The sequence below is a fragment of the Talpa occidentalis genome, unplaced genomic scaffold (genome assembly GCF_014898055.3).
Source record: "Talpa occidentalis isolate TD23 unplaced genomic scaffold, MPIMG_talOcc4v2.1 talOcc4.18, whole genome shotgun sequence".
Lineage (NCBI taxonomy): Eukaryota > Metazoa > Chordata > Mammalia > Eulipotyphla > Talpidae > Talpa > Talpa occidentalis.
The window spans coordinates 15293723-15321010 of record NW_023601851.1 but is presented as its reverse complement, the minus strand read 5'-3'; the positions used below and the strand labels follow the sequence as shown (position 1 = coordinate 15321010).

At 47.0% G+C, this 27288-nt stretch overlaps 1 long non-coding RNA gene across 2 annotated transcripts in view; it reads left to right on the top strand.

The window, feature by feature from the left end:
• LOC119250724 (uncharacterized) overlaps positions 1-24838 on the top strand; it is a 35828-nt gene extending 10990 nt beyond the window's left edge. The window contains exons 3-4 of one of the 2 annotated variants that reach the window (XR_008552696.1): positions 18039-18322; positions 24721-24838. This is a non-coding gene — a long non-coding RNA (uncharacterized LOC119250724). Of the gene's footprint in view, positions 1-18038; positions 18327-24720 lie in introns of both variants that reach the window. The other variant, XR_008552697.1, reaches the window with a different exon arrangement.
• Positions 24839-27288: the final 2450 nt, after the last annotated feature.

The window sequence follows — 27288 nt, the reverse complement described above, 5'->3', positions numbered from 1 at the left end:
CCCTCAGGCCAACCCATTGCACAAGCACATTGGTCAGGGATCCATGGATACAAGCTCTCACACATGGCCTCTCGTTCCCCTATTTGGCTGTGGGCTGCACCAGAAGCCACGTTCCCCAACCTTCCCCCAAGGACGGGTTCCTCAGCTCCTCATCCTCCCTCAACAATGAGCAGGGCATCCACCACAGGTGATTTTCAGAGACTCACTGGCCTTCTTAGCATACTCAGGCTGCTGAACAGCTGCTCAGGGCTTCCCAATCTCAGCACCAGATTCCCATCATGTGGGATGTACAAACAATACCATTATCCTAATGGTGGGATGGCAGAAAAGCCTGAAAACCATTTACCCTACACCCCCCAATAAGGGAAAGGGGGAGCCAAGTGAAGACCTGAGCCCGACACTGCTTCCCACTTCTGCAGGGTGCGAGGATGGTGCCCTCAGCCTGCTGGGGTGGCTGCCCAGGAGCCAGTGAAGCATCCCCCCTGAAGCTCTAGGCCCCCCCGGGAATGGAGGCCCAATCAACAGGAGTGACCCTGGGCACGCGGAACATTTGAGCCAGATCCCAAGGCTGGCTGAGTCCTGCTGCTCTTCCACCCTATTCTGTCATTTTTTTATTTCTTGGTTCTCTCAGAGTCCTCTCCCCATCCCCGCTTCCCCAGCCAGTCTCGGGCAAGTGGCGCCCAAACAGGGGCCTGAGGTGAGGACAGGCTCCTGCCCCCACAGTGGGGGATACAAGGGCGAAAAAGCCTCAAAGGTTGATAGGCACAGGCCTGAGGCCCGGCAGGGTGGGGAGGACTGGGGGCTCCTGGGGAGCAGATGAGACAAACTGAGAGTGAGAAGCCTGAGTCTGTGAAGCTTCTTGAAAGTTTGCTGAGGACCTCCCCTGGCGGTGTGGCACTTGAGCACTGGGCTGCGAAGCTGCCCACAGCCTCTGCAGTGCCGGTTCGAACCCCGGCCACCAGGGAGGGTCCTACATGTTGTGCAGACATCTCTTGTTGTGCCTGCTGCTCCCCTCAGAAGTGTACTTTGTTGATCTGCCTGTTCTGCTCTCCACTCTGGCTCTAGTGAATTCTCTCTGGCTTCTGTTCAGGTAATCTAAAAATCGTGATGCCACTTTACCCTCAGGGTACTTAGGTGATTCTTGTCAGAGGAAGAGATCTATTCTTAAATCACTCTGAATTTTATCCATTGACGGACTGATGTTGACCGCACAGCTGCCAAAAGATGTCGGCATTCAGGGGCAGCTGTGGTCAGAGCACCGGTTCGGTGCATCACGTAACTCTACCGGGTTTTTCTTCCCTGTGTGGTTGCCATTTGTCCTGAGGGGGAGGCGTCATCTGTAATTTGATGTAGAATTTGCTCTTTGAGCTGCTGTCCAGGGCACCCCAGGACTGACTTCTAACATGAAGGCTTGACCACAATCAACCCTAAAGTGATACATGAGGCCATGTGACTCCTCTGTAATTGCTCTCACTAAACTTACCTTGTTTTCAAAGCCTTAGGCTTGTAGGGTGACAACTGGAACCTGTGATTTCTGCCAACAACACTCCGCACTTTTGGAGTTTGAGATTTTTTTTTTCCCCTAAGCCTATGGAGAAAAAACTGCAGTTGTGCAAATTATCCCTCCTGGCATAACTAAGAAAACGGCCTGTGTCTGCATGTTGTGTCTGCAGGGCCTTTCCTCGTGCCTGTCTTGGCTTCTAAAAGGCTGTCAACATTCTGAACGGAGAAATGTGATAAAACTAGCACAAGTGGTATGTTCCTTAATCCCCTTCCTCCCCGTCAGGACTGCACCTGGACACCCCACAGTAGCTGCCCCCCTCACTCCCCCTGGCCTGGAGCCTGTGACCTAGGCCTTGGGGCCTGCGGACCCGTTTTCTGCCACTGGGTTATGGCAAGTGGGTCCTGCTACCCACTCCTGAGTGACAGTCACCTGTTTTCTTTGTTGTCCTCAGGGGCCACTGGCCTTCAACACCTTCATCACTCTGAGCGCATTCCCCCAACCCTGCCCGTGGTCCCCCGTGTCCAACCCCGACCTTGCCCTGTGCTGTCCCCTTTCCAGCTGGGGTCCTCAGGCCGTGCTATGGGCAGGTGTGGGCACCTCCCCAGCACATCTCTCATGCCCAGGCTCCCGGCAGCAGGCCCCCCGTCCGGCCAAGCCAGGGCAGGCCATCTTTCTCCGGCCCAGAGCCCGGGCGCAGCTGGGGCCGGGCCTGTGTCCCCGGCACCATGTCCCGGCCGCCTCTCCAGCAAGGCCCATGCGCGGTGGTGACAGGCCTTCCCCTCCCCTCCAGACAGGCGATGCCCTGTGCGTCTACTGACCCATCTGAGTCCACGAGGTCAGGCTGCCGGTCAGTCTCAGGCGCCGACCCCGAGGGGCCTTCCAAGTCAGCCGGGAACCCCGTCTGGGTGGCCGGGCAGGGCGGGCATCAGGGGCGAGGAGGCCCTGGAGCTGCGCAGTGGACGCCTGGGATAAGATGGGAGCCAGGCGCGCCGGGTGCGGCCTCGGTCACGGCGGCGACGCCTCAAGCGGAGCCGACGGGATTGGGGCCGGCGCTGACCCGACCTGCGGACGAGCGCCCGGTCTCCCTCCCTCTTCCCTGCCTCCTCCCTCGCGCCGCAGCGGGGACTGTCCTGCCCGCGAAGGGCCGGGCCTCGCGCCTCAGCAGCCTCCCGCGTCCTGTAGTCGGGTCACCCAGCAGCAAGGCCCGAGGCTTCTGTGTGTTGGGTCTTCCCGAGGCCCGTGGGGATGGGGGGGCCGAAGACCCCAGCAGTGGGAGCCGGGCAGGACCCGGGTGGACACGGGGAAGGACGCGGGGACACGGGGTGGGCCGGGCGGCTCCGCCCCATGGAGCCCCCACGCACTCGGGGGAGGCCCCGCCTGAACAGTGCCCTCCCGGCCCCCCAGGAGGCGGGGGCCAGTCCTGTCCGGCTCCGGCCGCCCGCCAAGGCCACCTGGCAGCTGGACGGGGCGGCTCAGGCTCGGCCGCGCCCGAGGAAGGCGTCCTGGGTCTCAGACCAGGCTCGGTGGAGGGAGACGCGCACCCGCGGTGGTCGGCGCACCTCGGGGAGCGGCAGGAGGCGACCGGCCCGCGGGCTCGCGCCGCGCTGGACCGGGCCGAGCGGACAGTCCCCGCACCCCGGCAGGAGCCTCGGCCCCGCGGAGCCCTGGCCTCCAGCCGCTCAGGGGGCACCGGCGCTGGAGAGACGAGCAGACCCCGGGGTGAGTGTGCGCCGTCCCGGCCCCCAGCGCATGATACGCGACTCTCTCATGGCCCATCCAGGGGCAGCCACTTCAGCCACGGCGGCCCGCTGTGGTGGGGGTGGCTGGGACGAGCCACGGCGGCCCGCGGGGGGCTGGGAGGAGCCACTGTGGCCCACGGAGGGGGTCTGAGATGAGCCACAGTGACCAGCGGGGGGCTGGGAGGAGCCATGTCTTTCCGCTGGGCATCTCGGAAGAGTGTGGATCGGGCAGGCGGGGCGTGGGGGCTTGGAAGAGGCTGGCAAGGCGTGGGGGTTTGGCCAGGGCAGGCGGGTGTGAGGGTACTGCCGGGGCAGGCGGGTCGAGGGGGCGCGGCCAGGGCTGGCAGGGCGAGGGGGCATGGCCAGGTCTGGAGGGGCATGGAGCGTGGCCGGTGCTGGCAGGGTGTGGGGCGCGGCCAGGGCTGGCGAAGCACGGACTGCGTGGGCCTGGCTACTCTTCCAGGCCATAATTTTCCGACGTGTCACCTTCAGGTTCGCTCTCTGGCCCCCTCAGGCTGAGCTGGGGTGCACCGATGAGGCCCCACCTGGGGGCGGAGCTGGGGATCCCCGCTCTGTTCAGCCAGACACCTAGAAGTCCTTGGAGTCTGGGGGCGAACAGCAGGGACGCCACGTCCTCGCCCCGCCCGCCTTCCCGGCGCGCCCGGGCCCTCCTGGTGGCCTGGCCAGTCCTCCCCGGCGACCTGGGGTGGCAGCCACGCGGGCGGGATCCGCAGCTGGGCACGTTCCCGGGGGCACGCCGCGGTGCCCACCCTGTGCTCCCCCGGAGGGTCACACCGGCTCCCGTGGGCCGGGCCTCCAGGCCTGCTCCAGCTTCCCACGTGGTCAGGCGCCCCAGTGCCCCATAGCCCATAGTCCCGCGGCGCGTCTCCAGCGCGGGGGGTGGGGCACCTCTGGGGCCTGGTTTAGGGGGACCTCCCTGGGGCTGCTGGGACGGTGCGGGGCGCTGGGTGTGGAGCCACAGCAGCAGCAACACGCCTGCTCAGCAGGATGCGGTGTTTTGGTGCCCTCAGCAGCTGGACCCTTGATACACGATTCGGGGGTGGACTGTGCTGAGAAACAGAAGCGGAGCCACGGACTAGGACCACGTGCACGCAGCCCTGCCCCCGCAGCGCCCCCCGCCCCCCTCACTATAAAAAGGCAGCTGGAACTGGAATGTTAAGGCGGTTTCTTTAGGGTGTCCGTTCCCGAGTTCCAGATTGCAGCTGCCTCATTGAAGCACAGTTTAAAGACTCCGCTCCTGGCTCTGCTTTACTAGCATTCGCTGGTGACAGGTCCCTGAACCCCAGGCTGCCGGTGCAACCCTCCTCGTGGACTTGTCCTCTGCGGCTCTTTTTATAGTAAGTTGTGTGCCTTGTACACTCAGTTTGCCAAGGGTTTCATCATACATGGATGCTGAATGTGGCACATGTTTTCTCAGCATCAGTTGATAGGACGGCATGGTTTTCACTTTCCTTTTTATCGATTGGGTGAGTTTCATTGATGGATTTCCAGATCCTGAGCAATTCTCGGGTACTGGTTTAAATCCCACTTGGTCATGTTGTGTCATCTTTTCATTGCATTGTTGGATTTGGTTCATTAAGCTTTCATTGAGGATTTCAGCATCTGCATTTATTAGGTGCTCTGTCTGTACTTTTCTTTCTTTGTGTTCATGTTTGCTTTTGGTATTAGTATCATGTGGACCTCATAAAATCTATCTGGAAATGTTCCTTCTTTCTCAATTTTTGGAAGAATTTTAGCAGTACAGGAATTAGTTCGTCTTTGAACATTTAGTAGAACTCACTGGTGAAGTCTTTAGGTCCTGGACTTTTGTTTTCTGGGACGATTTGGTGACTTTTTCAATTTCCTTGCTTGTGATTGATTTGTTTCGGTTTTCTATTTCTTCCCTATGTAGTCATGGATAATTATCTAATATCTAAAAATCTGTCCATCTAATTTAGATTGTTGAATTTATACATTTTTTCAAAGAACCAGTTAATGTTCATATTGATCTTTTAAACTGTATTTTCCCTTTCTATTTTATTTCTGCTCTGAATTTTATTATTTCCTTCCTTCTACTGACTTTTGAAATATGTTGCTCTTCTTTTTCAAGTTCCTTGAGATTAGACACAAGTTCTTTAGTTTGGGCTCTTTGTTGTTTCTTGATGTGGGCCTGTATTGCTATAGAATTCCCTCTTGGTACTGCTTTTGAGGTGTCCCACATATTCTGGAAGGTTGTGGCCTCATTATTATTTATCTTAAATTAAGTTTTAATTTCTTTCTTGATTTTCTCATTAATCCAGTGACTTCTCAGTAGTGTGTTTTCAGCTCCTTGTATTAGAGACTTTGTTTTCTTTTTGTAGTTGATTTCTAATTCAATACCTTTATGGTCAGAGTAGATACTTGGTATGGTTGAATCTCCATAAATTCATTGACATTTGTCATGCCACTCAGTATGTGGGCAGTCATGAAGAATGATCCTTGCACAGGGCCTCCCTGGTGGCACAGGTGGTTGAGCTCCACACAGTGAAGCTATCTGCAGCCTCTGCAGTACAGGTTCAATCGTCGCTGGCCGGCAAGAATCCCACATGGCGCAGCAGACCTCTCCTGTCGTGCCTGCTGCTCCCCTCAGCAGTGTATTTCGTTGTTCTGCCTGTTCTGTTCCCCACTTTTGCTCTGGTGAATTCTCTCACCCTCCCGCACTTCTGACTGTACCCAGTGCTTGTATAAAAAAACAAACAAAAAAAAGAATGATCCTCGTACACTTGAGATAAATGTGTATTTGGCTTTTGTGTATGTGTGTGTGGGGGTGCAGTTCCCTATATATGTCTATTAATTCCATGTGGTCTAATCCTCTGTTTAGGACAATTGTGTCCTTATATATTTTCTATCTAATTGTTTTGTCCATTGGTGAGTGTGGGGTGTTGGAGTCTGCAAGGTCATATGTATTTTCTCCAATGTCTGTTTTCAGATTAGAAATTAGTTGTCTACAAAAAAACTATGAACCAGAGACACTTTTTGGGGGGTGGGGGGGCGGGAGGGGAAGGATTGGGGTCAGAATGGGGCGTTTGCAATTGTATGGGGGAATATAAAAATAAAATTTAATATTTAAAAAAAAAGAATAGGACAATTAAAATATAATAGGAAATAAAAGAAATATTGACAAAGAAAAAAAAAAAAAAAAGGGCCTCCCCGGTGGCGCAGCGGTTGAGCGCTGGGTTGCGAAGCTGCCCGCGGCCTCTGCGGCGCCGGTTCGATCCCCGGCTGCTCCCCGGCCACCGGAGGAGGGTCCCACATGGCGCGCAGACCTCTCCTGCCGCCCGCTGCTCCCCCCAGCAGTGTACTTCGGTCCTTCTGCCTGCTCTGCTCCCCGCTCTGGCTCTGGTGAATTCTCTCACCCTCCCGCGCTTCTGACTGTACCCAGTGCTTGTATAAACAAAACAAACAAATAAATAAATAAAAACAAAACAAACAAACAAAAAAATACACTTTAAAAAAAAAAAAAAGAAATTAGTTGTCTAATATATTTTGGTGCTCTTCTGTTGAGTATATATTGATGAATGTTATATTTTCCTGTTGTATTGTTTCTTTAGTCATTATTGTCCATTTCTGCCTCTTGCTACCTTTTAAAGTTGGAAGCCTATTTGATTTCATATATCTGTCCTAGCTTTACTTAGTATGTATTCTACAAGCCATTTGCTTGTAGAATATTTTCTTTCCCTTGTCTTTCAGTCTGTGTTTATCATTGGGATTTAGGTGTGTTAGCAGCAGAAGGTTGGATTCTGTTTCCAGTTCCAACTTCATACTGTATAGCTTTTATTTTGCCAGTTCAGTGCATTGATATTTGATATAGCCGTCATACTTAATTTTTTGTTTTATTTTAATTCTATTTAATTGCTTTTCAGTTTTTGTTCATCTTTCTTTTTTTTATTTTTTAAGATTTATTTATTCATGCATACAAGAACTGTGGTGCAGGCCTGATGCACGGGAGTGTGAGAGGATTCACCAGAGACAGAGTGTGGAACAGAACAGGCAGATCTACTAAAATACACTGCTGAGAGGACGTCAGCACTGCTGAGTGAGACAGGAGAGATCTGCCGCACCATGTGGGTATCTACCTGGCTGGCCAGGATTAAAGCCACACTGCAGAGGCTGTGGACTGCTTCACAGCACTGCACTTAACTATCTGTGCCACCCCCGAGGCCCCATCTCTTTCATTTAAACACAAAAATTCCTTTTAATACTTCTTGGAGAAGGGGAGGTAACAACTACAAACTCCTTGAGATTGTGTTTGTCTGAGACAGTCTTTATTTCTCTCTCTATCTTTGCAGGAGGGAGTTTTCTTCTTGGCAAATTTTATCCAGGTGTATTTTGAATATCTCACTCCATTCTCTTGTTGCCTACAGTGTTTTTCTGGAGAGTCTGGTCTTAGTCTACTCAGGTTTCCTTTATATCTCTTTCTTCTCCCTTGTCAGCTTAACTATTTTTTCTTTACCTTGAACTCTGCTAAGTTATACTACTCTGTCTGGCTATAGGTTTCCTTTCCTCTAGTAGCTTGATTTTCTTTCATCTTCTTGGATTTGCATGTTCAATTCACTCTTCAAGTTGATGAAGTGTTCTGTTATTTCTTTAAATAATTTTTCAGTTCTTTGCTCTCTCTCTTCTCCTGTTATGCCTATCATTTTGATGTTTCTTTTCTTTGAATTCTCATTTTTTCTCTTTTATTTCTCTTTTTCTATTTTGTTCTTTCCCCATTTGCATCTTTGAACTCACTGATTCATTCTTTCATTTGCTTTGTCATTTTTCCTTGGTTTCTCCTGAATTTTTTACCTCCCCCATTGATCTCTCTACTTTTTGCATTTCTATTATTTTATTTTTAGAGTTTTAATTTTGATCTTCTGTTCATTGTGTTTCTCATGACATTAATTGACTTTTCTGGGTTTTCTTAAATATCTAAACTGTTTTTCTGAGTTTCCCTTTTATTGTTCCAATTCTTTAATTTTCTTATTGCAGTTTTAAATTCTGTGTCTGATAGGAAGAAAAGCTCTTCCATCTCCTGTGCCTTGGCTCTGGAGATTTGTTTTCCTTCTGTGATGCAGTTTTCCCCTGAAGACTTGCATAGCCATTTGTATTTTCCTTTCTCCCCATTATATGCTTTAGATTGGCTCTGCTGTAGTGGAACATTTGCTGTGTGAAGGTCTTCCTCTCCCAATGCTCTGGCATTTACTGTTTGGTGAGCATGGAAGCTGAGTCCTTGTGGGGTTTAGTTTGATGCTGGGAATTCGCTTTGAGTGTCATTGGGGCCAGGATCTGGGAGTGATAGCATATGGGGCTGGGAAGGCATGGGGCCTCCGCTAGGGTCAGTTGTATTCCCCAGTCCAAAGATGGAATAATGAAACTAAAAAGGTACAATATTCAGCACTAAAATGTACAGTATTCAACAACAACAAAATTACAGACAAAAAGAAAGTATGACCCAAAGCCATGGAAAAAAGAAATGAAGAGAAATTTTCTGTGAGGAAGTGCAGACATTGTTCTTACTAGAAACATCCTTTAAATTAACTATTTTAAATATTTCAAAGTCCTAAAAAATCATATCTACAGAGTAAAGGGAAAGTGAGTAAGTTATATCTTAACAGAGAATATAAAGAAAGAAACATGAATTATACAATGGACATTTTGGAGTTGAATACAATATCAGACTTGTATAAAAATACAAAAGAGAGGGTCCTCCCTGGTGGCACAAGGGGTTAAGATGCAACCTATGAAGCTATCCACAGCCTCTGCTGCAGGAGTTAGATCCCTGTCCAGGTAGTTACCCATATGGTACAGCAGACCTCTCCTGTCTTGCCCGCTGCTCCCCTCCGCAGTGTATTTCAGTCAATCTGCCTGTTCTGCTCCCTACTCTGTCTCTGGTGAATCCTCTCACCCTCCCACAAATCTGGCCTGTACCCTGGGTCTTGTATAAATAAATAAATAAATCTTCAAAAAAAAATTACTGAAGGGAGTCTTTTAGGTTCAAATGAAAGTACACCAGCCAATACCTTCTGTCCACATGAACTGATGGTGGGAATATGATGGTGACTACATATGAGAGGAGAAAGCCTACACTGTACAAAAATGAACAGTGATGTAAACTATATATTATTATATTATTGTGTATGTAAAATAGAAATTAATTACAAAAAGAAATAAAGACCTCCATAAAGGGATATACACAGCAAACTAAAAGGCATTATTAATATTTATTTTTGTATTTTAAAATTAGATGATTCTGACTTATGTGAACAGGCGCAAAATTGTATAAAGTTGTTTTTGTGAGACTCTATAAAAGGGTAGAGGGGAACTATATTAGAATGAGGTTTTTGTGTACTATTGAAATTAAATTGGTAGCAACTTCAATTACTACCAATTATATATTTATAATTACTAATTATAAATTAATATTAATTGTAATCCCCAAATCAATCAATAAAAATATCCAAAATATGTAATAAAAAACAAAGGAATTAAAATGGTACACTGGATGGCTAATATAACAAAGAAGCATGCAATAATGGACAAATGAAGGAAGAAAAAAATACATGACATATAGGAAATATTTAAATGTCAGATGCCAATTCTACTTTTTCAGTTATATTATTGAATAAAAATGGGTTAAATGCACCAATGAAAAGAGACAAACATTTAAAATGGGTAAAACATGATGAACTACATACTGTCTACAAGGCCCACACTTTAGTTGCAAAGACACAAATAGGTTTCAAGTAAAAGTCAACAGTCACATCATCTAAACAATAAATGAAAGAGCCCGAGTGGATAAGTTAATACTATCAAAATATATTAAAGATCAAAAATCTTACTAAGACAACAAGAACATTTTAGAAAAAAAAAGAATCAATGTATCAAAAATACAAAATGATTAAAAGCATAATATATCATATACCTAACAACAGTGCCTCAAAGAACATGAAACAAAAACTGACAGAATTTGACAGAAGTTAATAATTTAACAACAACTGTTGACAACTTCAATAATATAGTAATTCATTTCTATATATAATGAATAGATAATATAGATAAAAAGTTATAAAAGATAGCCTAAGACCACCCCACCAAACAAGAATAGAATGTGCATTCTTTTCAAGTTCACATGAAGCATTCTCTAGACTAGATCAAATGATAGGCAATAAAACAAAGGTCCATAAAAGTAAAAGAACCACACTGGAATAAAAGTAGAAAACAATAAATGGAGAAGATTAGGAATTTGTAATTTAGTTTGTATAATTTATGTAATTTGTAAATTTGATCTACCATTTATGTAAATAAATGTAAATACATAACTATAAAATTTCAGGAATTCAGCTTTATACCTAGACATATGCACATTTGCACACGAACAGCCCCAGCCCCAGTGCCACAACCACATCAGTTCATGCCATCTACCTTTCTCCCCTCCCCTGCCCTCTCCCCTCTGGTAACCACCATAGTTTTCACAGTCTAAGATTATTTTTGTGTCTTTTGCCCATTTATTTTCTTGGTTACTTTGCATTCCACAAATGAGTGAAACTATTTAGTAATTGTCTTTTTTGACTTATTTCCCTTAGCATAGTCACCTCAAGTTCCATTCACATGTCTCAAAAGACAATGATTCATCTTTTATAATAGCTGATTAGTTTTCAACTGCACATATAAACCATAGTTTCTTTATCTAGTTATCTGTCAATGGATATTTAGGTTGAGTCCATTATTAGGTTATTGAGTAATGCCCCCATGAACATTGAAGTGAATAAATATTTTCATTTTAGTGTTTATATATTCTCTGGAAAAATTCATAGAAGTGGTATTTCTGGATCTTATGGGATTTATTTTTATTTTTTAAGGAAACTTAAGACCTGCATTTTTCATAGAGGATGTAATAATTCACATGCCCTGGAGGATTGAGGGAGTGTTCCCCTTTCTCCACAACCTTGCTGACTCTTTGTTCCAGTCTTTTGAATAGAATTCATTCTCACAGGTGTGAAGTGATACCACACTGTGGTTCAGATTTCATTTCCCTAAATGAGTAATGAACATTTTTTTCATATGGCATGGACCACATGTGTTCTCTTGGAGAAACGTTTTTTTTGCTCTTTAGCCATTTTTAACTGTTTTTTAAAGTTGTTCAGTTGGATGAAATCTTTATATATTTTGGGATTTAACTCTTTTTTGGATATGTGCTGGGCAAATATTTTCTAACAGTCACTAGTTGTTCTGTGGATATTTCTTTACCTGTGCAAAGGTTTTTCAGTTTGTATCTTTAAAGATGTATTTATTTATGCATACAAGAACTGGGGTACAGGCCAGAGGTGTGGGAGGTGACAGGTTCACCAAAGACAGAGTGGGGAACAGAACAGGCAGACTAACAAAACATACTGCTGAGGGGATCAGCAGGTGAGGCAGGAGAGGTGCTGTGCCATGTAGGTAGCTCCCTGGCTGGCAGGAATCAAACTCCTGCTGCAGAGGCTACAGACAGCTTCATAGTGCTGTGCATAACCCCTTGTGCCAGAATTAATCCACTTGTTTATTTTTGTTTTTATTTCTTTGCCATTAGAGTGAGTCCCTGAATGCATCTCTGAGGTTGAGATCTGTGAGCACATTGCCTCTTTTCTTTTATGTATTGTATGCCTAAAGGTCATGCTCATCACTTAGGAAATTTCCAGGGTTTTGGAAGATCTGTGCTGCAAATGGTATGCAGAACAAATATATGCTAAATTATGCCATGGAATATTATCTAGCAAGGAAAGGGAGTGAAGTACCAATACATATATTGTACAGCATGCATGGACCTTGAAAATAGAATAATTGAAAGCAGCCAGTCACAAATAATACCTATTGTGTGATTGCATTTACCTGAATTGTCTGTAGTAGACACAGAACTCCACAAATACAGAAAATAGATGTGCAATTTTTCCTGTACTAGAGAGGGAGGGACACAGGTAGGATTTGTTAATGGGTTGTTTCATTACCTTAGAATTTAATGAATATGTCCTAACATTAAGTTGTGGTGACAATTCTACAGCTATGAGTTCCTAAAACCCACAAATTGTACACTTTAAAAAGGGGAATTTTTGGTCTATGAATATAGTTGATATTTAAATTAAATGAAGAGGACCTCCCTGGTGGCATAGGCAGTTGAGTGCTGCATTGTGAATCTGTCCGCAGCCTCTGCAGTGCCAGGTTCCATCCTGGCTGGCCAGCAAGGGTCCCATATGCCTCAGCAGACCTCTCCTTTCACCCCACTGCTCCCCTCAGCAGTGTTTTTTGTCAGTCTGCCTGTTCTGTTCCCCGCTCTGTCTCTGGTGAATCCTCTCAGCCTCCTGTGCATCTGGCCTGTACCCCAGCTTTTGTATAAAAGAAAAAAAAAACTTAAAAAAATGGAAAATAAAATAAATGAAGAGATTGCTTACTTGGACATTTAAATTCAATTTTAAAAACCCTGTAAGGGGGCCTCCCTGGTGGCACAAGGGGTTAGATGCAACCTATGAAGCTATCTACAGCCACTGCAGCTCAGTTTCAATCCCTGCCAGGGAGATACCACTTTGTGCGGCAGACCTCTCCTGTCTCAGACTGAGCTGTTCCCCTCAGTGGTGTATTTCAGTCAAACCACCTGTTCTGTTTCTCACTCTCTCTCTGTTGGATCCTCTCACTGCCCACAACCCCTGCATCGCTGGCCTGTACCACAACTCTTGTCCACATAAATAAATAAATCATTTAAAAAAAAAACTCTGTAAGACCACAAACGATACTGACTTATGGTCAGATCCTGTCCTGGTAGACAATTTCTATCCTCTGGGTGACATTTATGCTTGCTCTCTGCATCTCAGGGGCAGATTACTCTTTGCCCTCCCTGGACTCTAATATGTACAAGGCAAGGCCATGTCTTCCAGGTTTTGTCTCCTGTACTGAGCACCTGCTGTGCTGGGCTTGCAGAAGGAATCATACATGTTTGTTTAGTGCATTATAACCCATTCACTCATCCCATCCATACTGATCAGTATCAATCTAACACATGTATCATGCAAGAGAGAAAAACAGACCCCAGAGTACAAGGCAGAGATGGTTTGAAATCCAAAGTGCTTTGGTGAACCTCATATAAAAGCATCAGGAGTGAGTGACAGATGAATTTCCAGGGACCCTTGATTCCTGGATTTGCATTACCCCACTCAAGTCTATACTACTTGTATTAGCCCTTTATAGAAATAACGGGCACATTTTAAATTGTTCTAAATGTACATATAAAGGCTATTTCTCTGCCCTATTCACCAAAGCGAACTTACTTGTCTTCCTCGGCATAAAATGCTACATGTCCGTCCTCTTTGAAAACATTTTTAACATCCTTAGGAAAACCTTTAACTCTCTGGCTCTGGGTTTTATTTTCCTAAAAATTAAGCTGCCATTTCATACTGTCCACAGTCTTCTACTTCTTTCATTTTTGGACTATATCAAGTTGGGATAAATTATAAATTTGACTCACTCAAGATACCAACTGAAATCATTATTCTATTTATCAGTGTCCAGAATGTAAACAAACAGGGCAGATTTGTTCTTCAATAAAGTCAGTTTCATGCAATGGAAGGCTGCTATTGCTTAGTATAATAAAACTGCAAGGAGGGTGACCATGTGGTGTCAGTCACAAAATATAATGCAGACACAAAAAGGTGAGAGTCTCAACGGGTGGGTCTAGACCTAGAGAGCACAGATATTTTGGTGGAGGGACATTCGTTATCTATTGAGCGTTTGGTGTCCTGAGTCCACCTGGGGCAGGCTCTCCTTGGAAGCATGAAGTTGTCTATCAAAGTCTTGCTCTGGATGTTTCACCTGCAGCCCAGCTTCCCCTTCCTCACCCCCATTCTAATTCAGGCCCCATTTCTGTGTCCCACTTTGCCCAAGGCAGTCCTGGGAAATGATTCAATTCCTTCAGGAAACCCATCGTGTTGTAGAAGAGATGAGGTCTATTACCTTGAATCTGTAGGTGACAGTGGGTGCCAGCACTTGATGTTAATGGAATTTTGAGGGCACAGCTGGAAAAGGAAGTGTGCTAATTAGCCCTGACTTAAAGGATGCTGGACTGGGTTATATAATCACCATCTCTGGTGCAGTCCTCAATTAAAGCTGAATGCATTTTAAGCTCTTAGTGCCCCTCACACATCCCAAAAGAGCCATGCCAGGGCCTGTAGATTTGAGACAACATTGCTCTTCATGACATAGTACTGCCCCTCAAAGACTGCAAGCACACTACCACCCAAGGCTTGCCCCTGCTGGTCCTCCTGCTTGTCCTTCCTTGCTTTCTGAGAGGCTTTACCTGAAGTTTTCGTTTAAGACAATACGGCCTTTCTTCTTCCTTGCTTATTTCTTCTCCATAGTGTTAATCGTCACGCTATACACCATACTGCCAGCTTAGTGATGCTGATGATGTGTCATCTTTTTAATTTTTATTATAGAAGCACCATTGGTTTACATTTTGGTAGTGTTTTGGGAGTATAGAATTTCCCCCCTCAGGTGCAAAAACCTATACTTGTCTGCTTAGCAGAGATGCATGGACTTCCTCCCCCAAATGGAGTTTTTTTTAAAATGAATAGAGGAATCAAATGAAATAATTTTCAGTGGCCATATGGAAGAGATAATGTGGTATATATACATATACAAACAATGGAATGCTACTCTGCAGTCAAAAAAGATAAATTGACACCATTTATGGCAACATGAATGGAATTGGAAGCTATTATGCCAAGCAAAATAAGCCATAAGGGCAAAGATAAATACTGGATGATGTTACTTTTCTGTGGAATATCAAGAAACCAAACAAAATTTGTCCCTTTTTAGATTCAATCCTTGATGATGTGTCTTCTTACTTAGGACACCAGCACCTAGAGGGCAGGGGACAGCAGAGTCCTTGTACCTCTAGTTGTCTGGGTTAACAGTTTAACCAATCAACTCAATGCCTTCCAGGGATGGATCATATTGCACAGGTTATGTTAGACATGTAGTAATGTTCTGACAGGTCTATGACTCCAACCCCCAATTTAAAAACCAATAGCAAGTCCAGATTTGATTTTACAAAGTCGAGACAGTAAGAGTTACTGTGTGGGGGAAGATGTAAGGAACAAATGTTATTGGAATCTCTTATTTTGACAAGTGCCCTCATAGAAACACTCGTCCCTCAGGCCAATAGCTCTTGTTCCTTAGTCTAGCAACTTATAAACACGGTAGGACTGTGGACTTTCTGGACATTTTCTTTGCTTCTCACCAGAGGAACTCTTCAAAGCAAACAAAGTTATTGTCTTGCTGACTTTATTGCCCAGGCAGCCTTGCCAGGGTGTAAAGGATATTTCCAGCAGAGCAAACCATAGAATTCTTTCCTTCTTTTTGAGTCTACATTATCTTTTCCAAAATCTCTTTCTGTAAGCATGTGTCATACAATGTAATACAGTTACATTCTATTGTCATCATCTGTGTCACATTCTGGGATACCCGGACTTGCAAAATGATTCTTTAAAATTTTGGTAGACCAAGGGTCATTCTTAGTGCTGTGAGTTCTATGGGTTTTGACAAATGCATGTTGGTAAATGCATCTATCTTCATAGTATTTTCCCAATAAGTTACTTGTGTTTTTAACATCATTTTTGCAGAGCATAAACTTTTAATAAAGTGCAAAGGTCTGCTTATTATTTCATAGGTCATGCTTCTAGTGTTTTATCTAAAAAGTTATTAGCAAATCCAAAGTCACATCTATTTGTATTATTATGTCTTATTCGAGAAGTTTTATAGTATTGCATTTTACATTCATGTTTATGACTCAATTTGCGTTTGTTCATTTTTTAATAAGGTTTAGGTCTGTATCTAGGTCCATCTTATTACTGTTGTTGGCTTTCTGTGTATAGGTCTCCTGCAAATTTTGTTAGATTTATGCTTACATATTTATTTTTTCTCTTTTTTTTCAGTTTTTATTATTTATTTTAAAAGATTTATCTATTTATTTATTTATTTATGCAAGCACTGGGTACATTCAGAAGCATGGGAGGATGAGAGAATTCACCAGAGACAGAGCAGGGAACAGAACAGGCAGACTGACAAAGTACACTGCTGAGGGGAGCAGCTGTCAGAAGGAGAGGTCTGTGTGCTTTGTGGGAACCTTGTTGGTGGCCGGGGATGGAACCAGTGCTGCAGAGGCTATGGGCAGCTTCACAGCCCAGCGCTCAACCACTGCACCACCAGGGAAGGCCCTGCTTAGGTATCTCATTTGGGGTAGTATTTTTATAAAAGATGATGTTTCTTTAATTTTATATCCCAGTTATTTGTGTTGCTTATGGAGAAACTTATAAAATTTTGTATATTGACTACATACCCTGCAACCTTCCTATAGTTGCTAATTATTTCTGAGATTTTTTAAGCTTTGTAGTGGTTTTCTACCTGGGATATATAATTGAGTGTTTCATATCAATATGTATTCCCTTTATAGCTTTTCCTTTCTTTTACTTATTATATTAGTAAGGACAGCCCAACAGTTCTGAATTGGTATAGTGGCAGAGGACAAAATGGCCTTTTTCTCCATCTGAAGAGGAAATCTATTTGGTGGCTCATCTTTAAGTGTAATGTTAGTTACATGTTTTCTTTTATACATTTAATTAGTTTAAGGAAAGACCTTTTAATCCTGGGTTTTTGAATTTACTCTTTTTTTTTTAATTTTGAATGTGTGTTGAAATATATTGAGTGTTTTTATGTCTGTTGATACAGTAATAATTTTTTTCTTATTCACTCTTAATGTAAACTGTTATATTACTTGATATGTAAGTGTTGAACTGGTCTTGTATTACAGGAATGAACCACACTTAACCATGATGTATATAATTTTTCAATAATTTCAATACAAGTCACTGGATGTGATTTTTTTAACATCTCTAGTTTTTCAGTTTTATTGTTTTTTTTTATTATATTTAGTTGTTTTGGTTTACAAAGTAATTATGGTCTCAAAAAATAATTGGGTTATGCATGAGGCGCAATATGGAGGCAGAGTGAAGACACTGGGCTCACCGCCGCCATAAACTCACAACACTGTGCAGGACAACATTGATGCCCCTGAAAGAGAAATGGGTGACCAGGGCACACACCATGAGCAGGGACCAATGGCAAGAAACCAGGGACACTTTAACTGACCTGCAAATACAGTTATACTGGAGCAGAATTAAACCCCCTACAGATGTGGACTCGGAGAAATAAGCCACATTGGGGACTTTGGAGATTTAGCACTTCCCTCAGCTCTGGGCTCAACCCGCTGGCCATCCGGGAGCCCTATTTTTGAAGACATCGTACCAATTCTCTATAGCTGGGAGTGTTTTTCTGATGGTAGAAAGTATATAAATACTTCATACCTATAGAAGCAAACACAAGCCACACTCATGTAGACTCACATGCACACACTTGCACATAGTGCAAGACATGCACATACACCTAAAGAAAATAGTGCAAATACCTAATTCCATACTCACAGCTAGCTCTGCTTCACACTCCTGTCTCACTGTCTTATTACCACGTGACCCCTCTGACTTTTCTAAAATTTTCTAAATGCTTTCCAAAATTTTCTAAATTTTCTAAACTTTTCACTGCTGATACAAGAATGTTAAAGGAAATTTAGATCTCTGGCATCCTACGTGTTGGAAATGTGGGTGCAGTCATAAGCGGGAAGCAAACGCGGTCAGTTTCATACACCATTTTAATGTGTCCTGGGGTAGATATTGTAACTAAACAATCCATTTCAGACTGTCTCCTCCAGGCGGAGAAAGAGCATCTAGATGCCTCCATGCCCCAGGGCCACGCAGGCAGAGCGGGTCACCTGGAGGTGCCCCTGCAGTGGGAACCAGTATGTCCAGAGCGGCTGCCTCCTCACGCCCTCTGGGACCTGCGTGGGAAGAGCAGAGCCATTGAAGCCCAAGCACGGAGGAGGCTCTTTCCTTAGTGACACCCCCCAGGGAGTGCTGCACGGACTCAGATGTGACAAAGTGCAGATGGAAACCAGGAGGCCCTACCGAGGCGCCACTCACTGGTGGGTAAGCAATTCTCAATGTTGGAATCACCGTTGTGAAAAGGGGCTCAGTAGAAGGGGACTTCCTACCATGTATGTCAGTCCCTGACAGTGCCAGTCAGCTTGAAGAGCTCCTGTATCTTCTGCGCCGTCCGGGTGCCCAAGGGCCACCAGCAGGGCCCTCACGGGATAGAGCATAAGATAGGGAAGCAAGGCCCTGGGGTCCCAGCCCCTGGCCCTGGGGCTTCTGGAGGTTCAGAATGTACAGCTCCACTCCCATCCCGGGCCCTGCACCTGCTCAGCTGCCCTAAGCCCACCTCTCCCCCCTTCCTCTGCTCTGTTCCCCTCCAGGTGCTTCAACAGATCTGTTGCCCTCCCTGCCCTTTACCTGCTGCGCTCCTGGGACTGCTGTGCTTGTGGACATCTGTGCTCCACGCCTATGTTCTCATGCTGCTCCTGGCCCCTCTGGCTGGGCACAGCCCCTAACCCCTCTCCAGGGCCTCGGCCTCCACTGGTGTACTCCTTTCACTATGGCCACTGAGTGGCTGCCCTGGAGCAGGGAAATGAATTCTAGGGAGGTGCTGGTGACCATCTAATCCCCGGCAGGGTGAACTCTGCTCTTGTGTTTTCTTCCAAAGGGTGGACAGAAAAGGCAACATTTTAAAATCCTATTAAGGATTCAATGAGCTCTGGCCTTATAGCCTCTGCTGGACTGAAGGGTGAAATGGGAATGGTGTTCATGGCCCAGTGTCTCTGCAGGGGGTGGGCTGAACAGGAGGCGCCTTCTTGGGGTTATTCGGGTGGTGCTGGAGAGCTGCGGGGCAGGGCTGGAGGTCTTCCTAATGCTTTCCTGGACCCCTCCAGCTGGGGGCCTAGCAAGGTGGTGCTGGGCGGCAGGGCTTCCTCCTTTAGGGGTCCTGGCAGTGATGTGGTGTTGGGCCCCCAGGCCTCCTGCAGTACAGGCCCTGACCTGGAGGCCATGCTGGGCTTCCAGGCGTCCGGCAGCAGGGGCCCTGAGCCGGAGACAGAGCTCTGTATGCTGGCGTCCTTCTGCGGGATGCCTGGCCTGGAGGTGGTGGGGGGCTTCTGGGCGTTCCCGTTCGGGGACAGTCCCACCTGCAAGATTTCATGCCCGAGACCTCAGGCTGCCGGTGGTCCTCTGGTATCGGGGCGCAGTGGGCCCCATTGGGACTGAGGAGCTTGGGGGAGATGGTAGGGTCTGGCCCCTCCTCGTCCACCCGCTGCCTGGAAAGTAGCGTGAGGTAGGTCCCCATCACAGGGTCATACCTGCACTCCAAAAGCGCCCTCTCGATGACCTCTTTCCGGAACCCCAGGGGGACCATGGCTTAAATTGCGGCCTTGTGCTGGCCCAGGGACAGCTCGAAGCAGGGCAGGAGTCCGTTTGTCAGCCCCACCCAGGGGTGCTGGATGATGCTGTCCAGGTTTCTACGACTCTGTGGATCGAGCGTCATCATCTTCCTCAGCAGGTCCCGGCACTGCTGGGAGAGGTAGTGTGGCTCGTGGTAGACGCCGCTCAGCACCCTGGCCTGCACCTCCCCGAGGCTGGTGCCCTCGAAGGGCAGCTCCCCGGTGACCATGTCATAGAGGACCACCCCCAGGCTCCAGATGTCTGCCGTGGGGCCACTGTACTCCTGGCAACGGAGGATCTCGGGGGCCATGAACTGTGGGCTGCCACAGGGGGTCTTGAGCAGCGCCACCCCGTAGAACTGGGCACTGAGCCTGAAGTCTGCCAGTTTTATGTTTCGGTGCTAGTGCAGGAGTGGGTTCTCCGGCTTCAGGTCCCGGTGTGCCACGGCCCGGGCATGGCAGTGGCTGAGTGTGGGAAGGATCTGCTGGAAGAGGCGGCGCGCCTCCATCTCCCCCAGGCGCCCATGCTTCAACAGGTAGTGCTGCAGGTCACCCCCCTGCGCATGCTCTAGGACCAACAGCCCCTCATCCTTGGTGTCCACCACCTGGAAGAGCTAGAGAATGTTCGGGTGCTGAAGGACTTTCATGCAGGCCACCTCGCGGTCCAGGAACCTCTGAGGCGTGCCGGACTTTGGGATGACCTTTATGGCCACCTCCGTGCCCGTCGGCAGGTGCCGCGCCAGCTTGACCTTGGCGGGTGTGCCCTCCCCCAGCGTGTGGAGCATCACATACATTCTCTGTGCCATTCCCTTGGCAGACAGGTACATCAGGGCAGTGAGGGCGGACCCGCTCCTACACTCGCAGGCCCTGGCTGTCTAGAGCCCTCGGCACTAGCTCCGCTACCTGATTAACAAGTGCACTATTAGCCTAGAGCTAGTAGTACATGAAAAGGATCCCCGAAACTAACTAAATGCTACCTGTGCTGACTACTCTACCGAAACACTAAGGACGCTAACTTACCTCTACCAGAAATACTAACTATGTTAACCTAACTAGAATACTAATACTAATTAACTATGCACTCAAAAATAAAAACACACAACCAAAAAATTAACAAAGATAAATATTTAAAAATATAATTAAAAAATCTATAACAAACTAACCACTAAAGTTAACAAGAACACAGACAAAACAAACCACAAGCAAACAAACAATTACAAACTAACAACTAAAATGAAAAAAATCAGACAAACCACAAAGGGGTGAAAACACACACAAAAATAACAGCACGAGGGAAAACGGGGGAAATGAAAAAATAAAAATGAAAAACAAAAACAAATAAAAAGAAAAAGAAAAAATAAGCAAATCAAACAATAAAAGTAAATAAAAACAAATAAATAAAAATAAAATAAATTAAATAAAAATAGCTAAAATAAATAACTGAATAAGAAATAAACAAACAAAGCAAAAGCAATCCAATCCACCAACACGCACTCTCTCTCCCACCGAGTCTGGGCTGCGCGGGGGCTTAAGTAGGCTCCGCGGGTGACGTCACAGAGCTCTTTGTGGCGTCAGAGCAGAGGCCACGCCCCCGGCAGAGGGCACCCGGGGGCCATTCAGCCTTCACGGGACAGCACCCGCCAAGAGGTGTGTGGACAGACGCCCTGGAGACTGGAGTCCACCCCGTTCCAGAAGCCCGCGGGGCGCTGGCGAGGCCGTGTCCTCTGTCGCGAGCACCTGTCCCAGGTTTCGGCTTTTAGGGTCTCTCCGCACAGTCCCCCTCAAACCCTGATGCGTCTCACATGACACGACACATCCACGGGCACAATAAACGACACCATGTTGGGAGCATGAGACGCGGCAGAGTCCGCTCTTCACACCCCGACACTGAAAACTCTCTGGGACATGGTCCCCCCGTTTGGCCCTCGAGCTGCGTGTGCCCCTCGGCGTCCTCGCAGGCCGGAGGCCGGGGCGGCGCCCAGGGCGGCAGAGGCTGTAAAGCGGCCCTGAGGGGGTGTCCGCCCCGCCCCCAGCGCTGTGGGGACACCCGCTGACCTGACTCAGCCGGGGCTGGGGGCAGCTGGGGCTTGTCAGCTCCCCCCGAGATTTCTGGCTTGGAAATATCTGCGTCTCGGGCTCCCGTTGGCGCAGCGGGTTGAGCACAAAGCTGTGGAGCTGTCCGCACCTCTGCAGCACCGGTTCGATTCCCGGCCCGCCAGGGAGGCGAGCAGACCTCTCCTTTCCCGCCCGCCGCGCCCCTCAGCAGTGTATTTCGTCAGTCTGCCTGTTCTGCTCCCTGCTCTGTCTCTGGGGAATCCTCTCACCCTCACACTTCTGGCCTGTACCTCGCTTCTTGTATAAATATATCTTTAAAAAAAAAAAGACTATTAAAAAAAAAAAACTGCTTTTTGCTCGAACTTGGGGTCGGGGAGCTGAGGTTGGCAAAGGCCAGGTCCAGATGCTGTGGCCCTGCGCCCCGCGGGGAACGGCCTGGCTTCTGGAAGTGGTGGGTTGGCGTGAGCAGTGGGGTCCGCTGCTGCTCAGGCTGCAGGTTCCCCACGCCAGGCCAACCCTGATCACTCACGCACAGCATCCGCTGAGGACCAGGTCTCCCCTGAGCAGCCTGGGGCGCGGCCAGAGCCCCGAGGCTCAGAGCCTGGGCTCAGGGGTCAGTCGGTGGCCCCAGTGCCATGTGTCCCAGGCCTGGAGGGTGGAGGGTGTCAACCTCTCGGGGGACAGGACGCCCAGGGCAGGTTCTCTTGGTCCCGCCCCCCGGGGACCTGACCCAGCAGCGGCCGGGAGAGGCCGAGCTGCTCCTGCTGCGACTGCGGCTGCTCCCGGCTGCCGCACAGAGAGGTCGCGTCCTCTCCCGTGTTCGAGGGCAGACTCGCAGGCCTGTTCCCATCGTTCCCCCCAACCTCCACGGCCGCCTCGGGGGAGTCCGCGCTCTGTGGCCGCCTGTGTCCACGCCCGCATCAGCCTCAGGGGCTGCAAACCCCATGGAGGCTCCGCATCCCTCTCGCCTCTGAGAACCCACGATGCCCCCACCAGCCTGGGATGCTGCGCGTCACGGGCCAGGGCTGCGGCCCGGCACTGGTTCCCCCCCTTCCTTCAACCTCCCCCACACCCAGGGAAGAGCGAGAGCATCAATCAGATGATCCGCTCGCTGGCCTCAAGCCTTCCTGTGGCCCTACTGGCTTGACACTTCCCCAAAACCCCTTTGCACAGGCTTCCCTGCCCCGCTGGCCTCAGACCTGCCCCCACCCACCTCCCCTCCCTGTCCAGCCCTGCTGGGTGAGCTGCCCTTCTTTTTTGTTTTTAATTTTATGTATTTTTACATCCTTTTTCATTTTTGCCAATGTGTGCATTTTCACCTTGGTTATAGTCCCCATATAATTTCCACCCCCCTTGTGTGATCCTACTCCCTCATCCCCCGCATGGTAGTGTGTCTCTGGCTTGTAGTTGCTGTTGATTGTGATTTTTACTTAATTATAATTAGTATTTCCTGGTCCCTTATTTAGGTTTTATAAATTTCTGCTATGCGTGAGATCATCTGGTATTTTTCTTTTTCTTTCTGGCTTATTTTGCCCAAGCATGACCCCTTCCAGCTCCATCCGTGTTGCTGCAAATTGCATGAGTTTATCTTATTTGATAGCTGAGTCATTTTCCATTGTGTATATGCACTGCATCTTCTTGATCCTGTCATCTATTTTGGGATATTTGGGTGTCATTTCTGCCACATCCTGTTACCACCTGGGGTATTTGCTCTTGTTCTTGCAGAATCCCCAGATGCGCCTACCAGGTCTCTGACCTTGCTTTCCTCCAACCCACATGTCACTTCTGACCGCCTTGCAGGCAGGTGCTGCACATTTCTTCCTGAACCACATCCTCTCCTCCCCTCACAGTGTCACTGCACCTAAATCATACTAACATGTTTTCAGAATTTCATGCTAGAATGTAATTCCCTCCTGTGTCTTGAGCTCCTGACACAGTTTTGCTTATGGCAAGAATGCTGTTGACTTACCCAAACCAGTCCTAAAACAAGAACATTCTAAAGAACAGTACATGTTGACTGTCCCCTTGCCTTTTTACATGGGAACATTTTCTCACTCTCCATCAGGAAATAGATGCAAACAGTTTGACTAGGGAAACTTTGTTTTAAACAATATTTCAAAATACTTCAAATGACAAATGTCACGTGCGATGTCATAAATGTTTACATCATCAACCACATTGAGTTTTTTTTTTTTTTTTGCTGTATTTTAATCTGTTGGCTTAATTTTAAAAGTGCCCCACAGTCCAAATCAGTGTCAATACCTATGTCTAAACATACAAGGAATGCAGATGGGGAAAGAAGAAGCAAAACTATCACTATTTGCAGACAATATGATAATAAACACCGAGAGCCCTAAAAAATCCACAGAAAAACTACTCAAAATAATCAACCAGTTCAGTAAAGTGGCAGGATTCCAAATCAACACTCAAAAATCAGTAGCCTTCCTATACACAATCAATCTGCAGAAGAAGAAATCAAGAAAACCATCCCTTATGTAATTGAAACAAAAAAAAATGAAATACTTGGGAATGAACCTAATAAAAGAAGTTAAAGATCTATGCAGGGACTCTATGGTGGTGAAGCCAGTTGAGCGCAGCGCTGTGAAGCTGTCCACAGCCTCTGCAGTGCCTGTTCGATCCCTGCCAGCCTCGGAGCTTCCCACATGGCACGGCAGACCTCTCCTGTCTCACCCGCTGCTCCCCTTAGTGGTATATTTTGTCAGTCTGCTTGTTTTGCTCCCCATTCTGTCTCTGGTGAATCCTCTCACCCTCCTCTGCCTCTGGCCTGTACCCCAGTTCTTGTAAGCATAAATAAATAAATCTTTGGAGAAAAAGAAAAAAAAAGATTATTGAATTTGCTAGCATAGTCAGTCACAGTGCTCTAAGGACCTTTGTATTTCTCTGCTTTGTATTCTTCTTTGTATTCTTCTTCTGCTGTAGTAATTTCCATTTTTTTCTAATTCTATTCATACATTTTCTCTTGCTTCCATTGTTAGCCTAGCTAAAGATTTATCAGTGCTGACACAGCCCCGGCCGCCCGGTAAGCCTGCGCGGAAGCGGCGCGCCGGAAAAACAGACGCGGAGCGGGATTGTGCGGGGAAAGCGGCGCGGATTGCGTGGATCGGATCGCAGCTGCCCAGGTCCCCGCGCCTGCGACCTAGGCTTGCGGGGAGACGACCTAGGCTTGCGGGGAGACGCGCGGAGGCCCTCCCGGAGTGAGCAGGAACCAGGCGCCCAGGCAGGGGAGCGGGATTCAAAAGGCGCCATTCCCGCGCCACTGATCTGAGCTACAGCCCGCGTCCTGGAACTGAGGGCTTTGGAACTGAGACCCGGGGCACGAAATTAGGGGTGTGGGTTCCCCACGACGGTGGGGCACAAGGCAGACACAGCACCCCAAAGCCGTTGAGGTGTACCCTACCATCCCCGCTCTGCTCCCTGTCCCACGGGGTGGAAAATCAGCTCCCCAAGGGCTCTAGGAGAGATCTCTGGCGCCACCTAGCGACTTGAAGCCAGCAGAGGCTCCTGAAGGAGATAGTGGCCAGCAGGGGAGTTAGCCCACGCCGGGCCCCTTCCGACCAGTAGTCTGAGCCCACAGGGGGAGCGAGCACCCACAGCCGGGCAGACCAGGCACGCAGAAGAGTGTGCCTGACACCGTACGCGCAGGGAGTGTGTCCCACATCACCATTTTAGAACAGGGACATTTCTTCAGTAAAGACTACCTGCAGAAGGCTTCCTCAGGAGCCAGAAGTGAGCGGGGGAAGTTCGCCCATGCCAGACCCCCTCTGGCCTGCAGTCCAAGCCCAGAGGGGGAGCAGGAACCCACCGCCGGGGCAGACCAGGCGCACAGGGGAGTGTGTCCCCACATCGGCATTTTATGACAGGTACCTTTCTCCAATAAAGACTGCTTGAAACTGACAGATGACTCCTGGAGGAACCAGGGGGGAGCAGAGAAGCCCACCCAAGATGCCGGCCAGTCCCAACTACACAGTGTCCCAACGCATACGGCAAATTAGAAAACAGACTGTAGGGAGGAGAAGAACCACACACAACCTAGCAACTCTCCAGAGAAAAAGCACACCACAAAAAGAAAACCAGCCCCCAGATGGCAACGACAGTAACTTGGAAGAACTTCTGAGCCTTCCAGAAAGAGAATTTAAAATTGCTGTGATTAAAAAACTGACAGAAGTCATAAAGGAAAACAATGATAAGGGAAAAATAATCAACGATCAGAAGAATGAAATTGAGTCCCTAAAGAGGGAAGTAAAAGAAATGCAGGAGATCAAAGAATTAATGGAAGAACTAAAGAATTCTGGGAAAAGCAATGAAAGCAGAATTGATGAAATGGAACAACGAATAAGTACTCTTGAAGACACAGAAATAAAAAGAACCAAAACAGAAAAGGAAAGAGAAGTACGAAGGAAAAAGAATGAAGAAAGACTTCGGGAACTATCTGACTCCGTGAGGAAAGGAAATATAAGAGTTATAGGAATACCAGAAGGAGAGGAGAGAGAAGTAGGAACAGAGAAAATATTCAAAGAAATAATTGAAGAGAACTTCCCAAATGTGAAGGAGGAGCTGAAAATTGATATACAAGAAGCAAGAAGAACACCAAACTTCCACGACGAAAGGAAAAATACAGCAAGACACATAATAGTAAAGCTCCCAAGAATCCAGGACAAGGAAAAAATAATGAAGCTGGCAAGAGGGAAGAAACAGATAACATTCAAAGGAAAGCCAATCAGGCTGACATCAGACTTCTCTGAAGAAACACTACGGGCAAGGAGAGAGTGGAGGGACATAGTCAACAGACTCCAAGAAAACAGATGCCAACCAAGAATACTCTATCCCGCAAAGCTCTCCTTCCTCTTTGAAGAAAGAATATGGACTTTCCCAGACAAACAGAAACTCCGGAATTTCATTGCAACTAAACCCACACTCCAAAAAATACTACAAGGAGTCCTAAAGCCAGAACCTCAGAGGGACGAATAACAATGAAAGAAGGCCAAAAAAAAAAAAAGTTATTAAAAGAATAAATAAATAAAATCAAAGGAAAGACAAACACAATGGCAAATACAGATGTTAACATATCAATATTAACTCTAAATGTAAATGGACTAAATTCTTCAATAAAAAGACACAGAGTTGCAGCCTGGATTAAGAAACAAAACCCAACCTTTTGCTGTCTCCAGGAAACACATTTAGCTACAAAAGATAAAAATAGGCTCAAAGTTAAAGGATGGAAAACAATCCTTCAAGCAAATGGACCAAAAAAGAAAGCAGGAACAGCTATACTTATATCAGATAAAACAGATTTCAAACTCAAAAAGATAAAAAGAGACCCCAATGGTCACTACATTATGATCAAGGGGACAATACTTCAAGAAGAAATAACACTCATTAACATATACTCACCAAACGAAGGAGCACCAAAATATATCAGACAACTGTTGTCCTCTCTGAAAACAGACATCAGAGAAAACACTTACGTAGTGGGAGACTTCAACACACCACTATCAACAATGGATAGATCAACAAGACAAAAAATAAGTAAAGAAACCAAAGCT